General features: G+C 42.7%; 1 protein-coding gene across 5 annotated transcripts in view; it reads right to left on the bottom strand.

Annotated features, from left to right (window-relative positions):
* The window catches only part of zzz3 (zinc finger, ZZ-type containing 3), a 182,851-nt gene that overhangs the window by 138,114 nt on the left and 20,064 nt on the right, over positions 1 to 24,673 (bottom strand). For 2 of the 5 annotated variants that reach the window (XM_072273340.1, XM_072273341.1), the window contains exon 2: positions 4,737 to 4,819. The exons of 2 other annotated variants lie outside the window; for them this stretch is intronic. The gene's annotated coding sequence lies outside the window, so the exon portion shown is untranslated. Of the gene's footprint in view, positions 1 to 4,736; positions 4,820 to 22,712; positions 22,798 to 24,673 lie in introns of those variants that run through there. One more of the 5 variants, XM_072273344.1, reaches the window with a different exon arrangement.

Raw genomic sequence — 24,673 nt, 5'->3', positions numbered from 1 at the left:
TTTCATCACACTTAAACACTGAATTTTGCGGGAATCTGACCTCTGGAAAGAGATACTTGCAATGATAAGGCAAAATTCCAGAATCAGAACTATTATAATATAAACAACAGGAATTCTGCAGGTGCTGGAAATTCAAGCAACACACATCAAAGTTGCTGGTGAACGCAGCAGGCCAGGCAGCATCTGTAGGAAGAGGTGCAGTCGACGTTTCAGGCCGAGACCCTTCGTCAGGACTAACTGAAGGAAGAGAGAGTAAGGGATTTGAAAGTAGGAGGGGGAGGGGGAGATCCAAAATGATAGGAGAAGACAGGAGGGGGAGGGATAGAGCCAAGAGCTGGACAGGTGATAGGCAAAAGGGGATACGAGACGATCATGGGACAGGAGGTCCGGGAAGAAAGACAAGGGTGGGGGGACCCAGAGGATGGGCAAGAGGTATATTCAGAGGGACAGAGGGAGAAAAAGGAGAGTGAGAGGAAGAATGTGTGCATAAAAATAAGTAACAGATGGGGTACGAGGGGGAGGTGGGGCCTTAGCGGAAACGTCGACTGTACCTCTTCCTACAGATGCTGCCTGGCCTGCTGCGTTCACCAGCAACTTTGATGTGTGTTGCTATTATAATATAATCTGCCTTAGTCATTGGAAGAACCCTTTTCTCTTCAAAACAACACAACGGGGTCTTCTTTGTCCATACAAGAAAACAGGTGGGGCTTCGGCACATCACATCACACTAAAAAGATGGCAGTACGGCATCAATGAAGTATTGAACATGGAGCTTAATGCACAACTTTTCTGTTTCAGAAGGGAGAATCTCAAAGTTGTATATGTATACATACTTTGACAATAGAACCATAGAAACTACAGCACAGAAACAGGCCCTTTGGCCCTTCTTGGCTGTGCCGAACCATTTTCTGCCTAGTTCCACTGACCTGCACACGGACCATATCCCTCCATACACCTCCCATCCACGTATCTGTCCAATTTATTCTTAAATGTTAAAAAAGAACCTGCATTTACCACCTCATCTGGCAGCTCATTCCATACTCCCACCACTCTCTGTGTGAAGAAGCCCCCTCTAATGTTCCCTTTAAATTTTTCCCCCTCACCCTTAACCCATGTCCTCTGGTTTTTTTCTCCCCTTGCCTCAGTGGAAAAAGCCTGCTTGTATTCACTCTATCTATACCCATCATAATTTTATATACCTTTATCAAATCTCCCCTCATTCTTCTACGCTCCAGGGAATAGAGTCCTAACCTATTCAACCTTTCTCTGTAACTGAGTTTCTCAAGTCCCGGCAACATCCTTGTAAACCTTCTCTGCACTCTTTCAACCTTATTTATATCCTTCCTGTAATTTGGTGACCAAAACTGAACACAATACTCCAGATTCAGCCTCACCAATGCCTTATACAATCTCATCATAACATTCCAGCTCTTATACTCAATACTTCGATTAATAAAGACCAATGTACCAAAAGCTCTCTTTACGACCCTATCTACCTGTGACAACACTTTTAGGGAATTTTGTATCTGTATTCCCAGATCCCTCTGTTCCACTGCACTCCTCAGTGCCTTACCATTAACCTTGTATGTTCTACGTTGGTTTGTCCTTCCAACGTGCAATACCTCACACTTGTCAGTATTAAACTCCATCTGCCATTTTTCAGCCCATTTTTCCAGCTGGTCCAAGTCCCTCTGCAGGCTCTGAAAACCTTCCTCACTGTCTACTACACCTCCAATCTTTGTATCATCAGCAAACTTGCTGATCCAATTTACCACATTATCATCCAGATCATTGATATAGATGACAAATAACAATGGACCCAGCACTGATCCCTGTGGCACACCACTAGTCACAGGCCTCCACTCAGAGAAGCAATTCTCTACCACCACTCTCTGGCTTCTTCCATCGAGCCAATGTCTAATCCAATTTACCACCTCTCCATGTATACCTAGCAACTGAATTTTCCTAACTAACCTCCCATGCGGGACCTTGTCAAAGGTCTTAATGAAGTCTATGTAGACAATATCCACTGCCTTCCCTTCATCCACTTTCCTGGTAACCTCCTCGAAAACCTCCAACAGATTGGTCAAACATGACCTACCACGCACAAAGCCATGTTGACTCTCCCTAATAAGTCCTTGTCTATCCAAATGCTTGTAGATTCTGTCTCTTAGTACTCCCTCCAATAACTTACCTACTACTGACGTTAAACTCACCGGCCTATATTTCCCGGATTACTTTTCGATCCTTTTTTAAACAACGGAACAACATGAGCCACTCTCCAATCCTCCGGCACTTCACCCGTAGACAGCGACATTTTAAATATTTCTGCCAGGGCCCCTGCAATTTCAACACTAGTCTCCTTCAAGGTCCGAGGGAACACCCTGTCAGGTCCCGGGGATTTATCCACTTTAATTTTCCTCAAGACAGCAAGCACTTCCTCCTTTTCAATCTGTACAGTTTCCATGGTCTCACTACTTGATTCCCTCAATTCCATAGATTTCATGCCAGCTTCCTTAGTAAATACAGACGCAAAAAACCTATTTAAGATCTCCCCCATTTCCTTTGGTTCCGCACAAAGCTGACCACTCTGATCTTCAAGAGGACCAATTTTATCCCTTACAATCCTTTTGCTCTTAATATACTTGTAAAAGCTCTTTAGATTATCCTTCACTTTGACTGCCAAGGCAACCTCATGTCTTCTTTTTGTCCTCCTGATTTCTTTCTTAAGTATTTTCTTGCACTTCTTATACTCCTCAAACACCTGATTTACCCCCCCCCCGTTTCCTATACATTTCATACAACTCCCTCTTCTTCTTTATCAGAGTTGCAATATCCCTTGAGAACCAAGGTTCCTTATTCCTATTCAATTTGCCTTTAATCCTGACAGGAACATACAAGCTCTGCACTCTCAAAATTTCCCCTTTGAAGGTTTCCCACCTACCAATCACATCTTTGCCAGAGAACAACCTGTCCCAATCCACGCTTTTTAGATCCTTTCTCATTTCTTCAAATTTGGCCTTCTTCCAGTTTAGAACCTCAATCCTAGGACCAGATCTATCCTTGTCCATGATCAAATTGAAACTAATGGTGTTATGATCACTGGAACCAAAGTACTCCCCTACATAGACTTCCGTCACTTGCCCTAATTCGTTTCCTAACAGGAGATCCAATATTGCATCCCCTCTAGTTGGTCCCTCTATATACTGATTTAGAAAACTTTCCTGAACACATTTTACAAACTCTAAACCATCTAGACCCCTAACAGTATGGGAGTCCCAATCAATGTATGGAAAATTAAAATCCCCTACCACCACAACTTTGTTTCCTGCAGTTGCCTGCTATCTCTCTGCAGATTTGCTCTTCCAAGTCTCGTTGACTATTGAGTGGTCTGTAATACAATCCCACTAATGTGGCCATACCTTTCCTGTTTCTCAGCTCCACCCATACGGACTCAGTAGACAAGCCCTCTAATCTGTCCTGCCTGAGCACTGCTGTAATATTTTCCTTAACAAGAAATGCTACTCCCCCACTTTTCATTCCTCTGCCTAGATCACATCTGAAACATCGGAACCCTGGAATATTAAGCTGCCAGTCCTGCCCCTCCTGTAGCCAAGTTTCACTAATTGCTACAACATCATAATTCCATGTGTCAATCCACACCCTCAACTCATCCGCCTTCCCCGCAATACTCCTAGCATTGAAATATATACACCTCAGAAGATTTTTACCACCACTACGTAAATGTACTTTGTTACCATTCAGACATAGCCAACAGAGAAGCGAGATCACCCCTTTTCATATTCCAAATTTTTTTTTTTTGGATTAATCACTGCTTTTGTAACGCAGCTAATATTTGACAATATTTCTGCACAAAAGACTGTTAAAGTTGTGTAGACAAAGCCAAAAAAAACAATGAAGGAAGACTTCATACAGAAACAAGAATTACTTATCCAGAAGATACAAGTGGACCTAAACTATACTAAGTTCAAAGTAAATTTTATTACCAGAATACCTGTATATCACCACATACAACTCTGAGATTCATTTTTCTGCAGGCATACTCAGGAAATCTATAGAATAGTAACAATACAGGATCAAGGAAAGACCAACCAGAAGACAACAAACTGTGCAAATACAAATATAAATAAATAGCAATAAATAATGAGAACACAAGATAACAAGAGTCCCTAAAGTGAGATCGTTGGTTGTGGGTACATCTCAAAGGATGGGCAAATGAGTGAAGCTATCCCCTTTTGTTCAAAATCCTAACGGTTGTGGGGTAGAAACTGTTCTTGAACCTGGTGGTGCGAGTCCTGAGGCTCCTGTACCTTCTACCTGATGGCAAAAACAAGAAGAAAGCATGGTCTGGGTGGTGAGGACCCTTTGATGATGGATGTTGCTTTCCTACAACAGTGTTTCATGTTGATGTGCTCAATGGCTGGAAGGACTTTACCCATGATGTACTGGGCCAAATCCACTACATTTTGTAGGATTTTCCGTTCAAAGGCACTGACGTTTCCATATGGATATTGTGAGAACATGACCTCACTCGTTTCTACATTTGCTGTTAATAGCCTACTGACACACACGATCCAAACAGACATCAGTGAGGCACTGCAGGATGCCAGTGGGACTACATCCTATCAAGAATATTTATTTTTAATGATTTATGATAATAAAGTTCCACAACTATCAGTTTAATCTTCTTAGAAAGAAATGCCTCTGGGACCCACCTGAACAATTTCCAGGCATCCCAGGAGAAGCGTAGGTGTCCCTGGACCCCGGTTAACGAAAGCTCTTGCAAAGTCCAGCTTTCCTGTCATAAGTTGCAAAAAAAGAGAAACTTGCATTTATATAGCGCCTTGCACAACCTCAGGATCCCCAAAGTGCCGGCAGAGTCGATGAAGTACTTTTGAAGCAAAGTTACTGAGGCCAATTTATTTAGTGACTGGTCATGCAAACAATAATGTGCTAACATACAAATAACCTGTCTTTACAACTCAAGGAACAAATGTAAGCTAGGACATCAAGATAACTCCCCTGCTTTTCTTCAAAACAGTGCCAAAGAAACTTTTACATCCAACTTTGGAAGGAGGTATGGTCTCTGTTGAAAGGCTCATCATTTCTGGAGTGGAATTTGTACATTCTCATTCTCAGGAAACAGTGCTACCTAAACTACAAAGGCAAACACCTTGGAGAAAAATGGCAGAGCTGAACAAAGCAATTCCAGATTTAACTCAGTGGTCCAGGACCCCGGACCCACTACCTACGGGTTTCTTAACTTGCAGAGAAGGTTGGACAGGAATCACTTGGCAAATCCTCATCAATTTTGCCAAACGTCTGATGTATTCTGAGGTATACAAAATAGACAATAGACAATAGGTGCAGGAGTAGGCCATTCGCCCCATCGAGCCAGCACCTCCATTCACTGTGATCATGACTGATCATCCACAATCAGTACCCCGTTCCTCCCTTCTCTCCATATCCCTATACTCCACTATCATTAAGAGCGCTATTTAACTCTTTCTTGAAAGCATCCAGAGAATTGGCCTCCACTGCCTTCTGAGGCAGAGCATTCCACAGATCCACAACTCTCTGGGTGAAAAAGTTTTTCCTCAACTCCGTTCTAAATGGCCTACCCCTTATTCTCAAATTGTGGCCTCCGGTTCTGGACTCCCCCAACATCGGAAAAATGCTTCCTGCCTCTAGCGTGTCCAGTCCCTTAATAATCTTACATGTTTCAATCAGATCCCCTCTCATCCTTCTAAATTCCAGTGTATACAAGCCCAGTCGCTCCAATCTTTCAACATATGACAGTCCCGCCATCACGGGAATTAACCTCGTGAACCTCCACTGCACTCCCTCAATAGCAAGAATGTCCTTCCTCAAATTTGGAGACCAAAACTGTACACAATACTCCAGGCGTGGTCTCACCAGGGCCCTGTGCAACTGCAGAAGGACCTCTTTGCTCCTATACTCAACTCCCCTTGTTATGAAGGCCAACATGCCATCAGCTTTCTTCACTGCCTGCTGTACCTGCATGCTTACTTTCAGTGACTGATGAACAAGGACACCTAGATCTCGTTGTACTTCCCCTTTTCCTAACTTGTCACCATTCAAATAGTAATCTGCCTTCCTGTTCTTGCCACCAAAGTGGATAACCTCACATTTATCCACATTAAACTGCATCTGCCATGCATCTGCCCACTCACCCAACCTGTCCAAGTCATCCTGCATTATCTCAACATCCTCCACACATTTCACACTGCCACCCAGCTTTGTGGCATCTGCAAATTTGCTAATGTCACCCTTAATCCCCTCATCTAACTCATTAATGTATATTGTAAATAGCTGCGGTCCCAGCACCGAGCCTTGTGGTACCCCACTAGTCACCACCTGCCATTCTGAAAGGGACCCGTTAATCCCTACTCTTTGTTTCCTGTCTGCCAACCAATTTTCTATCCATGTCAGTACCCTACCCCTAATACCATGTGCTCTAATTTTGCCCACTGATCTCCTATGTGGGACCGTATCAAAGGCTTTCTGAAAGTCCAGGTACACTACATCCACTGGCTCTCCCTTGTCCATTTTCATAGTTACATCCTCAAAAAATTCCAGAAGATTAGACAAGCATGATTTCCCCTTCGTAAATCCACACTGACTTAGACCGATCCTGTTACTGCTATCCAAATGTGCTGCTATTTCATCCTTTATAATTGACTCCAGCATCTTCCCCACCACTGATGTCAGGCTAACTGGTCTATAATTCCCTGTTTTCTCTCTCCCTACTTTCTTAAAAAGTGGGATAACATTAGCTACCCTCCAGTCCTCAGGAACTGATCCTGAATCTATAGAACATGGGAAATAATTACCAATGTGTCCACGATTTCTAGAGCCACCTCCTTTAAGTACCCTGGGGTGCAGACTATCAGGCCCTGGGGATTTATCAGCCTTCAGTCCCATCAGTCTATCCAACACCATTTCTGCCTAATGTGAATCTCCTTCAATTCCTGCATTACCCTAGGTCCTCCAGCCACTATTACATCTGGGAGATTGTTTGCATCTTCCCTAGTGAAGACAGATCCAAAGTACCTGTTCAACTCATCTGCCATTTCCTTGTTCCCCGTTTCTGTCTTCAAGGGTCCAACTTTGGTCTCAACTAATTTTTTCCTCTTCACATACCTAAAGAAGCTTTTACTATCCTCCTTTATATTCTTGGCTAGCTTGCCTTCGTATCTCATCGTTTCTCCCCATATTGCCTTTTTAGTTATCCTCTGTTGCTCTTTAAAAGCTTCCCAATCCTCTGGCTTCCCGCTCATCTTTGCTATATTATACTTCTCTTTTATTTTTATACTGTCCTTGACTTCCCTTGTCAGCCACGGTCACCCCTTACTCCCCTTAGAATCTTTCTTCCTCTTTGGAATGAACTGATCTTGCACCTTCTGTGTTATTCCCAGAAATACCTGCCATTGTTGTTCCACTATCATCCCTGCTAGGGTATCTTTCCAGTTAACTTTGGCCAGCTCCTCCCTCATGGCTCCATAGTCCCATTTGTTCAACTGCAATACTGACACTTCCAATTTTCCCTTCTCCCTCTCAAATTGTAGATTAAAACATATCATATTATGGTCACTACCTCCTAATGGCTCCTTTACCTTGAGTTCCCTTATCAAATCAGGTTCATTACACAACACTAAATCCGGAATTGCCTTCTCCCTGGTAGGTTCCAGTCCAAGCTGCTCTAAGAATCCATCTTGGAGGCACTCCACAAACTCTCTTTCTTGGAGTCCAGTACCAACCTGATTTTCCCTGTCTACCTGCATGTTAAAATCCCCCATAACAACCATAGCATTACCTTTGCGACATGCCAATTTTAACTCTTGATTCAACTTGCACCCTATATCCATAAAATGAGGGGTATTGATAGGGTAAATGCAAGCAGGCTGCATCCACTGAGACTAGAACTAGGTAGATTAATAGTTCAGCACGGACCAGATGGGCCAAAGAGCCTGTTCCTGTACTGCAGTGTTCTATGTCAGTGGCAGGGTGGAGACACATTTCTACCAAAGGAGGTGCCAGGTGTTCCTTCCCTCCACTAGCTTGCAGGTCACCCTTGAGCAAGGTGCATCAACTGCTTAGTACCTCACCCCCACCAATCTGGGTCACGTGAAGCCATGGTAGCAGGTGGTGAATGGCCATATGGATAGTGCACATCACAAGTCCAGGTTATATGACCACTGACATCAGACGGACAATCTCTGAAGAGTATTGATAACGGCTGGGGTCACCCGTCTTGTAAAGACACAGCCCAGAAGGCGGCCTGAGCAAACTTTTCTACAAAACCATTATGGTCATAGTTAGAGAAAACAAGAGCAGAGTGACAGATTAAAGGCAGATGGAAGACCATAATTGCCCATGTCATATGACGCAGTACATCCAGTCAGCAAAGTCCCCATCACTTGCAGGAAGTAACGCAAACAATCCCGGTGTATGCTGAAATGGCACACGCTCTCAAAAGTAAGTATGCCCAGTTTCACTTAGCTTGGATGAGACACAACTTCTGGAGACATTTATCTTTTTAGTTACCACTACATATTTTATACGCCAGTGCCACAAACTAGGAAGTCAGAAAACTGCAGCACATGAAAACAGGCTCTTCAGCCCCTCTAGTCCATTCCAGCCTGATCTCGTCTAGTCCTATCCACCTGCACCCAGGCCACATCTCCCCCAAATCGCTTCCATCCAAATAACCTATCAGGTTAGAAAAATGCAGGAAGAACAGTCCATCTTTAATAAATATAAGAAGAAGAGGTTTGATCAATAAGTTTTCAGCGGACACAAAGATTGTGGTGTAGTCTTGGGCTATAGTACACTATTGATCAGTTGGCAATTTGGGCAAGGTGATGATAGATGGAACTTCACCCTCATGTGAGGTGATGCATTTTAGACCTAAAAAGGGTGGTATATATACCACGAATGGTAGGGCCCTGGGGAGTAATGACAAACAAAAGGATCTTAGCGGACAGGTTCAAAGAGTCCCAGGGGTTGGCAGTACAGGATGGTGAAGACAACACTATGCCTTCATTAGTCATAGCATAGTGTATAAGAGCACGGAGGACTTAGTATAATTTTAAAACATTGGTTAGCCCACAGCTGGTATACAGGCTGTGGTGCACCTGTGCTAATGGAGATTGTGGAGACGTTATTGCCTAACTGAACGGACTGGGGTGTGCAAATGAGGAAATCAGGATCCAATTGCACAAGGAGTTATTGAGGCCAAGGTCTTGAAGCTTATTGATTGAAATTTTGCCAAGGTAGCGCCAGTGAACCAAAGTTGCAGGCTGTTAACAAAACTTCTAAATATACCCTCTTTTGAACTAATCTCACTGCAATATGCAGCATGTAATTTCCCTTTAAGCAATGTACTTTTGAACCATCTTAATGAACTAACGATTTCATGATCTTCTGAAGGACTCAGTGTATTTAACACTCAAGTATGCAGGAACAGCACCCTTAAGCGGACAAAGGTGCATCCCCATTGCTGGAAAAGAGGGAGGAAGGGAGGATTCCAAGCTAGGCTGAAAGGTCAAGCAATAGAAGTTCCTCTGTGTAGCATCCTGTTAGCAAATGTAGTGTTGCTAGAGAACTAGACTGAGAACTTTAAGGACAAGATTGTTGTATCAGAGGGGAATGAGGAATTGCTGCATTACGTGTTTCATGGAGGCACTGTCCACTCTGAACCCTTCCATTATTTTGTACTGTGTTTAGTTCAAATCTCCACACAATGGTAGGAAAGACTGCACTTGAGAGGGCACAGAGGAAACTCAACAGGACATTGCCTGGACAGGCTGGGTTTGTTTTCCTTTATGTACAAACGTAACAGAGGCTAAAGGGGTCCTAACAGATTCACAGAACAATACAGCAAAGATACAGGCCCTTCAGCCTAACTAGTCCTTGCCAATCACATTGTCCACACAACTCGTCCCCACTTCCTCCATACACCCCATTTCTCCAAAGCCCTGCCCCTCCACGTGCTTCTTAAATGAACCACTTCCACTCACAGTGGCAGGTCATTCCGTACATTCATTACCCTTTGTGTGGAAAAAAAATTATCCCTCAGGTCCCTTTTAAACCTTTCCCCTCTCATCCTACATGGCCTCTAGTTTTAGACTCCCCTACCCTGGGGAAAAGACTGTTATCATCCACTTTATCTATGCCGCTCATAATTTTGAGCATAAGGTCGCTCCTCTTCTCCTACTTTTCAAGGAAAAAAGACATAACATCACCAAACCTCTCTATAACTTAGGCCCTCTGTTCCTGGTAACATCCTTGCAAATCTTTTCTAAACTCTTTTCACATTAACCATGTCTTTCATATAAAAGGGCAACCGAAACTATACACAGTACTGTGTGGCCTCACCAATGACTTACACAATTGGAACAAAATGCCCTAAGTGAAGGGCAATCTGCTAAATGCCCTTTATGCATTCACATCCATATTATTTATATGAATATCAAATGAATCAATTTTGAATCCACATCACCAGCTCTCCCTGGATTCTGTGGGACCTAATCTTCCAGACCAGCCTGCCATGCAGGACCTTGTTGAAGGCCTTACTAAAGTATGGTATATGAAAGTATGGGAGGGATAGATAGGGTAAATACCAAGAGATGTCAAAGACTAGAGTACACAGCTTTAAAGCAAGATCAGAAGGGATGGAAGAAGAAATCTTTCATCCAGAGATTGGTTACAACCAGGAAAATTTCACTGATAAGGCAGAGACTCTCAAGACATCTTAAGAAGCAGCTCATCAGGCACCTGAATCATCAAGATATAGTCAGTTATAGACCAAGTACTATAAATGAGAAAAACAAAAGCTGACAGATTCTGGAATCCAGAGCAATAACCAATCTGCTGAAGGAACTCGGCGGGCCCAACAAGCATCTGTGTAGGGAGAAGAATGATTAACATTTCAGGCAGAAATCCTGCATCGGGATTAGTATACGAACAGGATGGTCAATGTGAAAATAATCAACTAATGGGTCTTTTTTCTGTTTTAAATAATACAACAGATGGGCTCCAGTCATTTATCTCAGACACTGAGATAAACATATCAGACAATAGGCAATGATCTTTACACAGCGGGTCCTTCTTTGCATGGCTATAAGGTCAATTACTATTTACTCTGAGCAATACGTCATGAGGTTTCACACAGACAAATAATTTCATCATTTTTTTAAAAATACTCAATCAAAATGAAATTGTATGGTGTCCCGGCTTCAGTATCTGCCAATATACATTTCAGTCAATAAGTCCTACTTTGAGATCCTGTAAATCTTGATGCACTATTGCTAGCAACAATATGGTAACCAGACGAGCGAAAATTCAGCTCAACACCCCTCTACTTTTACCTCATCAGGTAGGTGATCCCAGGTTAGAAGGGTTGCATTCCTAGAGAACTGTCTGTAACCCCATATTATACACAGAGATGCTTCTTAGATGCTTAACACTCATATTAAGACACTTTATCAGTGATGAGAAAGTGATCCATTGTTTAACAACTGATACCAACATTAGACTGAGAGAGGATAGTCAAGGCTTGTACAAAATAAATAATAAATTCTCTCTATTTTTATTTTTAGTTTCAGTACTGTGGGCATGAAGACTTGGATAACAGGCACAGTGATGTTCCTCCATTGCATCCTCTCTGCACTCTGTGAACACATGAACAGACAGTAGCCCTGCTGCACTCCTGACGCACAGGCTCAAGGATTAGGAGAGGGTTTAGGAAGTAGTGTTATCAGGGGAAGGGATAAGGTTTGGGGTTCTTGGAAGAAAGGTGGTATAAAAGGACTTTAGTAGTTTGTTCACAAGGTTAGAGAGGGCAAAGGAGAAATTTGTCTGACAGTGCAGTGTGGCTGTACTATTCATCTGTGAGGCATTTTCTCTGACGATTTTCACTTTGTAGGAAACCATGACCAGATTCTTATAATAATCCCTTGGCTTTTACTTCAACTAAGTCACCATGCTAGACCCCAAACTCCTTTTACACCAACACACACAAAATTCTGGAGGAACTCAGCAAGTCAGGCAGGACTTGCTGGAGAGGAACAATCAATCAACATTTCAGATTGAGACCCTTCATCAGGACCACATTTCTACACCAATGAGAAATGCATGGTGAAACTATCATAATTCTTAAACTCCTGCTCAGGAAGCATAAGAAATTAATCTTTACTACAGTGAAAATTGCATTCAAGCACCTCGATCTCAGTCCTACTTGAAGCAAACCTCCTCATCTCTAAAGTGGGCAGCTCAATTTGCTACAAGTTACAGACTCCTGGTATAAGGTTCCTGGTGCTATGGGCTAACCCCAGGTCCCATATGGCCAGCGACGAGACCTCAACTCTCTCTACATTTCGTGAAACGTTTGAAGACCCATTCTGTTGATAGCAAATCAATACCCAAAGCAATTAAAGAAAGGTCTGCTGCAGATGGGTTCTATGCAGGATATGGTACTTTTGACCTTGTTTTAAAAATATGTAACCTTTTTTATCCAGTTAAACTGTAAGTGTGATTGGTGGGTATAGTGGAGGGACAGAGAAGACGTTGAACATACAGGTAATCTTGCATTATGGGGGAGATGCATTTTTAGAAAATGGTCCATATTGCAATTTTCTGTCGTGCAATTTTGCATCATTGGTGTATGCATCAAAGACTTGATTTGAAAAGAATATCCTCTAGCTCAAAATTTTTGGATAGCACTCTCTAAATTCTATTAAGGGTGAATTTCCATTGCCTAAATGGCTGTAAACTGAGAAGATTTTAAGGAGACAGGGTATATTGTATATTGGTGGGCAACAGAGACCATTAAGGTCAATAATCTTCAAGACCTTGGCCTCAATACTTCCTTGTGCAACAGTTTCCTCGATTTTTTCCACTTGCAGACCTGTCAGCTTGGATTGGCAACAACATCTCCTCCACAATCTCCATCAGCACAGGTGCACCACAAGGCTGTGCGCTTTGCCACCTGCTCTACTTGCTTTACACTTGTGACTGAAGTTAAGTAAAGCTCCAATGTCATATAATTGGTGTGCTAACAAAACTCCGTCACTGGCCAAATCAAAGGTGGTGATGAAGCAGCATAATCAGAAGACTGAAAATCTGGCTGAATGGTGCCACAACCTCTCACTCAATGTCAGCAAAACCAAACTGCTGATTATTGACTATAAAAGGAGAAAACAGGTCCTCATCAGAGGTGGAGAGGGTCAGCAGCTTTAAATTCCTTCCCATTATCATTTCAGAGGATCTGTCCTTGGCCCAGCACGTAATGCCATGACAAAAAAAAGCACAGCAGTGCCTCTATTAGAATTTTGCAAAGATTCAACATGTCATCTAATACCTTGACAAACTTTGACAGATGTGCAGTGGAGAGAATACTGGCCGATTGCATCAGAGCCACACTCACATCCCCATCTACATCAACGGAGCTGTACTGGAGCGTGTATCAAGCTTCAAATTCCTTGGTGTCCACATTTCCAAGGATCTCACCTGATCCCTGAACTCCTCCATCCCGATCAAAAAGGCGCAACAGCGCCTTTATTTCCTGTGGAGCATCAAGAAAGCTCAGCTCTGTCCCAGGATACTGACGGACTTGTACCACTGTATCATTGAGAGCATACTCATCAACAGTATCTCAGCGTGGCATGACAATTGTCCCATATCAGACCGCAAAGCACTCCAGCATGTGGAGAAAACTGCCCGGCAGATTATCAGCACCCAATAGCCCACCATTGAGAACATCAAGTTCAAGTACAGTTATTACCCCTCAAACATCAAGCTCTTGAATCAGTGGGAATAATTTCTCTCACCCCAAAACTGAACTGTTCCTGGAACCCAACAAATCATTTTCCGGAACTCTTCATCTCATTTCCTTGATGTTTATTGTTTATCTATCATTACTATTTTGTTTGTGTTTTTCTTTTTGTATTTACAGTCTGTGGTCATTGCACAATTTTTTCCTATCTTGTATGCGTTTTTATAGATACCATTATTTCTTTATTCTACTGTGAATGCTTGCAAGAAAATGAATCTAAGGGGAGTATATGGCAACATATAAAATATTGTGTGATAATAAATTTACCGTGAATTTTTATTTGAACCAAATTTCTTCCAATATCCCGATCATCCACCATAGCTGCACAAGTCTATGCAACAGTCTGAAGGTTGCAGTAATAACGTTGGATTCAATGCGCACTTCCAGAAAAAAATCAGATTCAGATTCAGCCAGGAAAAGTCCATTTCCCCAGTACATTAATTTCCAACACAGAATTCACTGTACCAGAAGTTCTCCAGACACTGAGGAACAGATTTTTTATGTTTTTAACTCGCAAATCTTTGTGTCTGCTACTCTGCCTTCCTGACCTCCTTTCAAGCCTTCACCTCATTTAAGCAATTATCTACCATTGTGGAAATACAGAGACTGGTGCAGGTCAAATCCTTGTATCAGGTACAAATAGACTCAATTAATACAGAAAACAGTTCAAGCACCAGACAGCATTGTTGCTAGGAGCCATCAACTGGAAAGGCAGTTTAGTCCTATCTGAGACAGCTAAATCGTAGTGTTCATAACAGGTTTAAAAATTATTATATGGAAAAAATTGCTACTTGCCCCCTTAAAGAAAACATCCAGGTGTATGGGGACCTTTGTGAGAAGGTGGTTTTCAAAATAGTGAAATACACTGAGAGGCCACTTTATTAGGTACAGAGGCAGAACCCTGAGCAGTCTGTGCTGCTGTAACCCATCCATTTCAAGGTACAACGCGTTGTGCATTCAGATATGCTCTTCTGCACACCACTGTTGGTTATCTGAGTTACTGTCATCTTCCCATGAGCTTGAACCAGTCTGGGCATTCTCCTCTGACCTCTCTCATTAACAAGGCATTTTCGCCCACAGAACTCTCACTCACTGGATTTTTTTTTTGGTTTTGCACCATTCTCTGTAAACTCTGGAGACTGTTGTGCAAGAAAATCCCAGATCAGCAGTTTCTGAGATACTCAAACCAACCCATCTGGCATGAACAATCATTCCACGGTCAAAGTCACCAATCACATTTCTTCCTCATTCTGATGTTCGGTCAGAGGAACAACTGAACCCCTTAACCTTGTCTGCAAGCTTTCATACACTGAGCTGTTGCCACATGACTGGCCAATCAGATATTTGCATTAACAAGGTGTACAGGTGTACCTAATAATGTGACCACTGATTGTAGTTTTCGTTATTTTCCCAAAAAGAACAAATTACCCGTTTGCCTCAAATCATATGATAAAATCTATAACAAAGGATTTATTAACAAAATTCTGAGAAAAGAATCACACACAAAATGCTGGAGAAACTGAACAGTTCAGGCAGCGTCTATGCAAGTGGACATTTCCCTTCATTGAGACCCTTCATTGGGAGTGAGAAGGAAGGAGGAAAATGCCTGAATAAAAAGGTGGGGGAGGGGAAAGAGGCCAGCTGGAAAGTGATAGGTGAAGTCAGGTGGATGGGAAAGATCAAGGGTTAGAGAAGATATTAATCTGATAGGAGGAGAGAGGATAATAGGAGAAAGGGAAGAAGAGGTCCCAGGGGAAGTAATAGGGAGGTGAGACAGAGTGGGGTACAGAAGAAGTGGTGGAGTGGGGTGAAATTTGTTTACTGGAAGGAGAGGGAGAGAGAAAAAAATTGATATTCATGCCATCATGCTGGAGAGTACCCAGACAGAATACAAGATGTTGCTCCTCCATCCTGAGGGTGGCCCTATCTTGGCACAAGAGGGGGGTCATGGATTGACACGTCGGCACTGAATCAAAATTAAAATATTTGGTCACCAGGAAGTCCCGCTTCTGGCAATGGAGCGGAGATACTCAACAAAGCAGTCCTCCAATTTACAATGGGTCTCACCAATGTACAGAAGGTCACATCAGGAGTACTGGACACATTAGATGTCCCCAGCAGATTGGCAGGCAGGGTGTTGCCTCATCTGAAAGGACTGTTTGGGGCCCTGAACAGAGGTAAGGGAAAGGGTATGTGCGCAGGAACACAGTGGACATTGTTCAGACAGATAGAAGATCTTGACTTTGCTGATGATTTGGCACTACTGTCACACAGCCATGCCCAGATGCAAGAGAAAATAGATCTTCTAGACTCCACATTGCAGAAAATAGGGCTACACATTCATGTGGGGAAAACAAAATTACTAAAATTAAATACAGGAAACAACGCAGTTATCCTGAGAAATGCTCCTCTAGAAGTTGAGTCATTTGTCTATCTGGGAAGTATTGTCAACAAGAAAGGAGGTACAGATGAGGATGTGAAGTCCAAGATCCAAAAAGCCACAGAAGCTTTCATTATACTACGTCCAGTTTGGGCAGCAAATGAACTAAAGTTAAGAACCAAATTGAGAATCTTCAATTCAAATGTCAAATCTGTCCTCTGAAACTTGGAGACTGACATCAGAAGTAATCAGAAAAATCCAGACCTTCATTAACAAATGCTTGCGTCAGATTTTGGGGCTAACATGGACAGATTATGTGAACAATACAGAATTATGGCATAAGGACCAACCAGACACCAATTGAGGCAGAGATCAAGGGAAGGAAGTGGTGCTGGATGGGACACACATTGAGGAAGCCCCCGAATAGTATCACCAGACAAGCTCTCATATGGAACCCTCAGGGCAAGCGAAATCGAGGTACGTCCAAGTCTACATGGAGGAGGGAAGTGTTAACCGACACCAGGAAAGTGGGAATAACATGGTCACAGCTGGAGAGACATGCACAAGACAGGCTGAACTGGAACAAGGTTGCTGATGGCCAATGCTCACTTGTGAGTTGAAAAGCTGAAGAAGATGTGGGCAGGGGTAGCACTTAGGCCACTTGCAAGAATAGTGCCAGGAGGGAGCAACCTCTGTGGAAATTGGAGAGCGGGAGTAAGGTAAAGTTATGTTTAGTGGTGGGATCCCTTTGGAGATGCCAGGAGTTGCAAAGGATGATGTGTTGCAAATGGAGGTTGAAGGGATGGTAGGCAAGGACAAGAGAGACTAACATTATTAAGGTAACAGGACAATAGGCTGAACGCAGATGTACAGGAAATGGAGGAGATGCAGGTGAGGGCAACACCAATAGTGGAGAGAGAGAAATCCCATTCATAAAGGGGAGAACATCTCTGATGTCCTGGAACAGAAAGCTGCATCCTGGGAACAGATGTGGTGGAGGCAAAGAAACTGAGAAAATGGAATAGCATTTTTACAGGAGATAAAGAGTGGGAAGAGGTACAGTCAAGATAAAAGTCAGAAATAAGTTTACAAAGATGGCCGTAAAGGGGCTTCAAGGGAATTTGAGCAAGCTGAGTGACTAGGTAAGAACATGGGTGATATAATGAGGGAAAGAGTGTTCACCCACTTTGGTGTACAAAATCAGGTAATTCTGAAATGATGAGAAAGCAAACAATGTTACAATTTAAACAGGCTTGGTTGTGCTTGCAAATTGCAATAATAATATGAATGTGCAGTGAATATTTAGTTATGTAGCACTCTTTGGCCCAGCATGCCCATGCAAAACTTTTCTAATGTACCTGTCCAAACAGGTTTTAAATGTTGTAATTGTACCTGCCTCTACTAACTCATCCATGTACTCATCACAGCAAAAAAAAAAAATTGTCTCTCAGTTCCCCTTAAATCTATGACCTGTAGTTTTAGACTTCCCTACCCAGGGAAAGAAACGGTGACCGTCTACCTAATCTCTGCCCCTCATGACAGTGGTGACATTATAGTGTAGTGTACAATGCTTTACAGTTTACAGCGCAGGTGACCTGTGTTCAATTCCTGCCGCTGCCTACAAGGAGTTCATACGTACTCCACAGAACCGCGTGGTTTTCCTCCAGGTGTTCTAGTATCCTCCCACAGTCCAATGAAGTACAGAGTGATAGATTAATTGGTCATTGTAAATTGACCTGTGATAAGGCTGTGATTAAATTGGAGGATTGCTGAGCAGCATAGCTCAAAGGTGCGAAAGGGCCTATTCTGTGCTGCCTGTCAATCAATAAACAGATGTTTTTATAAAAATATATATGGTCACCCCCTAAGCTTCTTTCATATCTGGGAAAAGAGCCTACCCAGTTTCTCTATACATCTCTAGACCTGGCTACATTATTGTGAATGCTTTCTGTAAACTCTCAAGCTTAGTCACATCCTTACTTTGACATGGTGACCAGAAATGCACACAAGATTCCAAGTGCAAGTTCAAAGTGTCCTTTACAGTTGTATTATAATGTTGTATTTATTACAAGCAAATAAATTTGGTTATTACTGTCCATACAATGAGAGGTAATGAAGTTGGTCTTGCACACTGGTTATTTCTGTGTGTCAAGGAAAACAATGAACAGTGCAGAATAAAGTGTCAAGCAACACCGAGCTCTCATCCGTGCCGGGTCTTTACCATCCCCTCCGACCTTCAACTGTCAGAGGCAGAACGCTCTGTTCTCAGTAAGGGCCTCACGTTTGTCCCCCTTCACTTTTCTTTAGTGTTGCTTGAATTTCCAGCATCTGCAGAATTCCTGTTGTTTGCAGAATAAAGTGTAACAGTTACAGATTAAGGTGCAGTGCAGGAAGACAAAGGTACAAGAACGTAACGAAGTAAATTGTGAGGCCAAAAGTCTAAATGATCATACTAGGGAACCATTATGTATAACAAGAAGGTAGGAACTATCTTCAAAGCTGGTGGTGCAAATTTTCAGTCTTTTGCATCTTCTCCCCAATGGAAAAGGGGAGAATAGAGATTGTTTCAATGATATAAATACAGGATAAAGAAGTGTACTAAGCCGAGACTACATCACACATAGAGAAGGCCATAGGACATTGCAGCAGAATTAGGTCATTCAGCCCAGAGTCTGCTCTGCCATTCCATCATGGCTGATTTAATATTCCTCTCAACTTCCATTCTCTCACCTTCTCACCATAACATTTGACACCCTGACTAATCAAGAATCTATCAACCTCCCCCACCCCCCACCCCATTCTCCCAAACTCCAGCAAGTACAGGCTCAGGACCATCACTATACATCTCTACATGTAGATGTATAGTGTATAGTTTTGCTCTCCTTATCTCGGAAGGGATTGCAGCAAAGATTCACCATGCTAATTCCAGGGAGAGTGGTTTTCCTTTCAAGGAAAGATCAAACAGACTGGACTGTATTCCCGAGACTCCAGAAGAATAAGAGGATGTCTCATTAAAATATAGAAACATAATGGGGTTAATAGGCTAGATGCATGGAAAATATTTCTCCTGGCCAAGGAGTCTAGAACCCTGGAGAGCAGTTCAATGGAACAGCACAGGAAAAGGCCCTTCAATCTTCAGTCTTGTGCCACACTGGTTAAAGCTAATCCCTTCTGTCTGCTCAAGGCTCCATCTCTCTATTCCCTGTACATTTATGTGCCCAAGAACATCTCATCGCATCTGATACACCTATCGCATCTGACTTCACTATCACCCCTGGCAGCTCAGCATCCACTTCTCTGTGTAAATAAGATAGGTTGTTTCACACCTCTCCTTTGAACTATCCCCACCCCAACAATACACACGTTGTAAATACAGACACGAGGAAATCTGCAGATGCGGGAATTTCAAGCAACACACATAAAAGTTGCTGGTGAACGCAGCAGGCCAGGCAGTATCTCTAGGAAGAGGTACAGTCGACGTTTCAGGCCAAGACCCTTCGTCAGGACTAACTGAAGGAAGAGCTAGTAAGAGATTTGAAAGTGGGAGGGGGAGGGGAAGATCCAAAATGATAGGAGAAGACAGGACGGGGAGGGATGGAGCCAAGAGCTGGACAGGTGGTTGGCAAAAGGGATATGAGAGGATCATGGGACAGATGGCCCAGGGAGAAGGAAAAGGGGGAGGGGGGGGAAGCCCAGAGGATGGGCAAGAGGTATAGTGAGAGGGACAGAGGGAGAAAAAGGAGAGAGAGAAAAAGAATGTGTGTATATAAATAAATAATGGATGGGGTACGAGGGGGAGGTAGGGCATTAGCAGAAGTTTGAGAAGTCAATGTTCTGTCCCTCTCACTATACCCCTTGCCCATTCTCTTGGCTTTTTCCTCCCCTCCCCCTTTTCCTTCTCCCTAGGCCTCCTGTCCCATGATCCTCTCATTTTGCCAATCAACTGTCCAGCTCTTGGCTCCATCCCCCCCCCCTTGTCTTCTCCTATCATTTCAGATCTCCCCCTCCCCCTCTCAAATCTCTTACTAGCCATTCTTTCAGTTAGTCCTGACGAAGGGTCTCGGCCCGAACCGTCGACTGTACCTCTTCCTAGAGATGCTGCCTGGCCTGCTGCGTTCACCAGCAACTTTTATGTGTGTTGCTTGTAAATACAGGTCTTCTCGCCCACCAGCATTAGTTGAAAGACAAGTTTACCGGTTAGTACTGAAATGAAGAGAAAAGCCTTCACTCAGAGAACGGCAAACCTTTGGAATTCTCTATCCTGAAGAATGTAGACTTTGTCAGCTTGCATTCAATTCAATCAAAACATAGACTGATAGATTTATGGATTTCAAAGGGAATCGTAGGTTATATAGACATTTCTGGAAAATGGTGCTGAAGATCTGTCACAACCTTGAGGAAGCACAGAGCAAGCTTGAAGGGCCAGCTGGCCTACATCCAGCTTCCATTTCATATGTTTAGTACATCTCAAAGCACATTGCAGGTGATAAAGTACTATTAGTGTGAGGTGACTGCAATGCAGGTTGTGAAGCAGCCAAATTGCCCTCAGTGAACTACCACAAGTATCAATACGTAAATCACTATCTTTAAAATCATAACTGCAGGATAAATGCTGACTAGAATATTGGGAATAACTCAATTTGTCCAAAATATTGCCACAGGATTTTTACACCCATCATGGAAGTGCAAACCAGCCTTACATATAACATCTCCTTTAAAACCAGCTCTCCCAATAGAGTAGCTCTCTCCCACAACTTCATTTGGCCAAAAGTCTGTGCTTATATGTCTGTATTGGGCATTGAACCTATAATTCACTGCAAGTTACTATTTACATTGTTATTCCTAACCCATTATCACCTACTTATGATGTTCTTTAAATAAAATCCAGGTTCAGGAGGATATAATTTACAAAGGCACTGTTGGTATAATTTGGTAGGGCTAACTAATATGAAAAAATTTCACCCAAGACATCAACAGCCCCCCAAGAGGAACCAAGTTGAATACAATTAGTGTTCCATTGTCAATTTTTTTTTAAGATTTGTATAAAAATGCACTTTCTTCAAAGCAGGATATGATTTTACACTGGTGTCAGGAATATAAATCCAGTCAAAATCAGGAGTCAAGACTCCAAATTGGCCTAAGACCAAAGAAAATTGAGATTCTCTGGAAGATATCAGCTTAAGCATTGCAAATACTTAGCACAGTAAGATTTAGTTGCTTCATCTGGGGACCTAAATTGGGTTAATTTATTCTTGAAACATTTCAACGATTTATTTTGACAAAGCAGAGCAGCAGTTCGAATGCATCAAGAATTTTCAGAACTTTCAACTGGATTTTTAAAGAACCAGTAAAAACTTCTGAAGCTTTCCCTCGTCAGTATAACGTCTCCCTGTAATGAAAAGCTCTCCAGATTTCCCACTCAACTATGGAAAGTCCAACCACAGGTCATTGTCAACACGGAAAATTTGATATTAATATGAGCTGAACTCTCCACACAGCACAATCAGGAAACGGATTACAATCCAGGAACTGGCTGCCAATAGATCAGGGCAATAGTCCCACACAGCTTCAGGATGGGAAGGATGAAATAAAAGACCCATAAACAAGGTTTATCTGTTTTACCAACAATAACAGAAATAAAGCACCTTTGTTTTCATGTGATGATCTGAATTTGTCTTATTTGACCATTCAGACCTTGGTACAAAAAGCTCACACAGCAATATCTGTAACCATTGGTGGTACAACACATCATTACCAGCAGAGTTTCATATAGCACTTATCCCATGATAGGAAACATCATTGAGAATCGAAGGTTGATATTAATGACACTGGCCACACAAAATTATTTCATACTTTAAACCCAAAGTCTAGTGACAATCCCTGACTGGCTCTTCTGTCCCTACCTGTTACATATGTGCGAAGCCAGAACGACACCACAGTAGGATTAAATGTAAGTCGTGTTAATTATGGTACATAGTGGACAACTTAGTGTGGGAGCAATGAACTGAGCCAACCCAGACGAAAACATGCGCACTTCAAAGCCCACACCCAAAAGAGTGCCTCGCTAATCAATTCACTGCACAATCAGCCACATGCACACTTCCCACATTCTCACAAGCAATCCACTCATCACTCCATGTCCCTTGGCACCTTTCTATGTACCTAGAGGAGATGCAAGCCTCTTCTCTTCCCACCATCCAGGCGCCAAATCATTCCAGGTAAAACAGCAAGCCATTTGCATTTCTTACACTCCAGTCAATAGCATTCGATGTTTACAATTTGACCTCCACTGCACTGATGAACCCAAACACAGATTGAGCGATTGCTCATCCAATCTGTCTTAACCTATGTCCACATAGTCCTTTTGACTTGCACCTCACTCCTCACCCCAGCTCTCTTTTGAAACTCTCCACTTACCCCCGCCCCCCTAAGCTCTGAGGAAGGATTACTGACCCAAAATGCAGACTGGTTTCTCTTTCCACAGAAGCTGTTCAACTGAGTTCTTCCAGCATTTGTTTCTGATGCAATATTGAGAGTTCTTCACTGTCAAAAATTGTTGTTCAAATGCGACTGAACCGGATCGTCATCTACCTTCTCAGAGTCACACTCTACGGGCAGAGAAATATTCCACCAATGCCCATCTTTCTACCAAAATAATGAGCAACAGATTAACTGGTCAGTACCACTTCGCAGTTTATATGAAACTTAGTCTGCTCAAAATTATTTTATACGTTTCACATTAAATCATCAATATACTTCAGAAGTAATCCATTGTCTGTCAAGGGCTTTGAAACATCTTTGGATTATAAACAATTGTCAAGTTAACAAAGGTTGAATTGTTTATGGAATCCAATATCAGATAGAACAATTTCCAAATAATTTACATCCCATTTCTCCGCAACTCTAAGTGAACAGCCCAGCATTGTTTCATGAATCCCATACCACATCAATTGTAATTCTCCCACTTCTGAAGGCGAATAATCTGCAAGTGCAGACTTTTGGTCCTTTATGACATTACAGAGCAATATTCAAACTGCACCAAGACAATATAATAAATGGCTAATTTGAAAGCAATGGGATAACCTTGCTGATTAATATTAGGGATCATGTATTCTTAGTACCTTCCGCTCCACCATTTCTGCTAATTCAGTGAGTCTGAACAACCACAAGAGATTCTACAGATGCTGGAAATCCACAGCAACACACAAAAAAACGCTGGAGCAACTCAGCAGGTCTGGCCGCATCTATTGAGGGGAATGAACAGTCAAAGTTTCATGCTGAGTCTCTTTATCAAGACAGAGACCCGAAACGTCGACTGTTTATTCCTCGCCATAGATGCTGCCTGACCTGCTGAGTTCCTCTAGCATTTTTGTGTGTTGCTCTAAACAACCAGCTGGACTACATCAATGGAAATGATTCAGACATCATATTTAAAGAGGAAGAAACCCTTAATAATCAGTGTCCTTCTCATAACCCATAAATTAGAAAAAGGATCACTTTTTAAATGATAGTCATTACTGTTTTCTTTCAGTGTTTCTCAAGCTATTTCCTGTTGCCAGACAAAACACAACATATCATTTTTTAAAAACCAAGATGCTGAATCAGTCATAGAATTTAAATACTGCACCTTTATCAAAAATCAAACAGATCTAATTAAAGTAAATATACATCAAAGTATACACGTCACCAATATGAACAGTGGAAAGTGGCCAGTGACGGAGTGGAGCTTTGGGGCTTTGACTCCAGAGGTTTCAACGAGAAGAGGCGGAAGACCAGCTTGCTCCAGGACAATTCCTCCTGAGACGGTGATGTGCCTCTCATGTGAGATGTGGCAGTCTTGGGGAACTCCCCTCTCCCGCAGAGTCACATCTGCCAGAAGTGCATGTGGCTAGGCGATATGGAAGACTGTGTAAGGAATCTGGAGCAGCAGCTGGATGACCTTCGACTCATGAGGGAGAATGAGGCAGTCCATAGATGAGAGCTACAGGAAGGTAGTCACACCTAGGCTGCCGGAAGCAAGTCGTTGGGTGACAGTCAGAGGGGGTAAAGCGAAGCTGAGTAGACAGGTAGTGCAGAGCACCCCTGTAGCCATTCCCCTGAATAATAAGTATACTGTCCTGGATACTGTTGGCAGGGACGACTGACCAGGTGTGAGCCATGATAGCAGGGCCTCCAGCACTGAGTCTGACCCTGTAGTGCAGAAGGGTGGGTCAAAGAAGAGGAGAGTTGTCGTCACTGGGGGCTCTATAGTTAAGGGAGCAGATAGAAGACTTCGTGGACATGAGAAGGACACCCGCATGGTTTGTTGCCTCCCGGGTGCTAGGGTCCGGGATGTCTCTGACCGGGTGCACGAGAGGGAAAACAACCAGAAGTCATGATACATGTTGGTACCAACGACCTAGGCAGGAAGAGAG

Source organism: Mobula birostris, chromosome 12, assembly GCF_030028105.1.
Source record: "Mobula birostris isolate sMobBir1 chromosome 12, sMobBir1.hap1, whole genome shotgun sequence".
Lineage (NCBI taxonomy): Eukaryota > Metazoa > Chordata > Chondrichthyes > Myliobatiformes > Myliobatidae > Mobula > Mobula birostris.
This window is presented reverse-complemented; position numbering and strand designations above follow the sequence as displayed.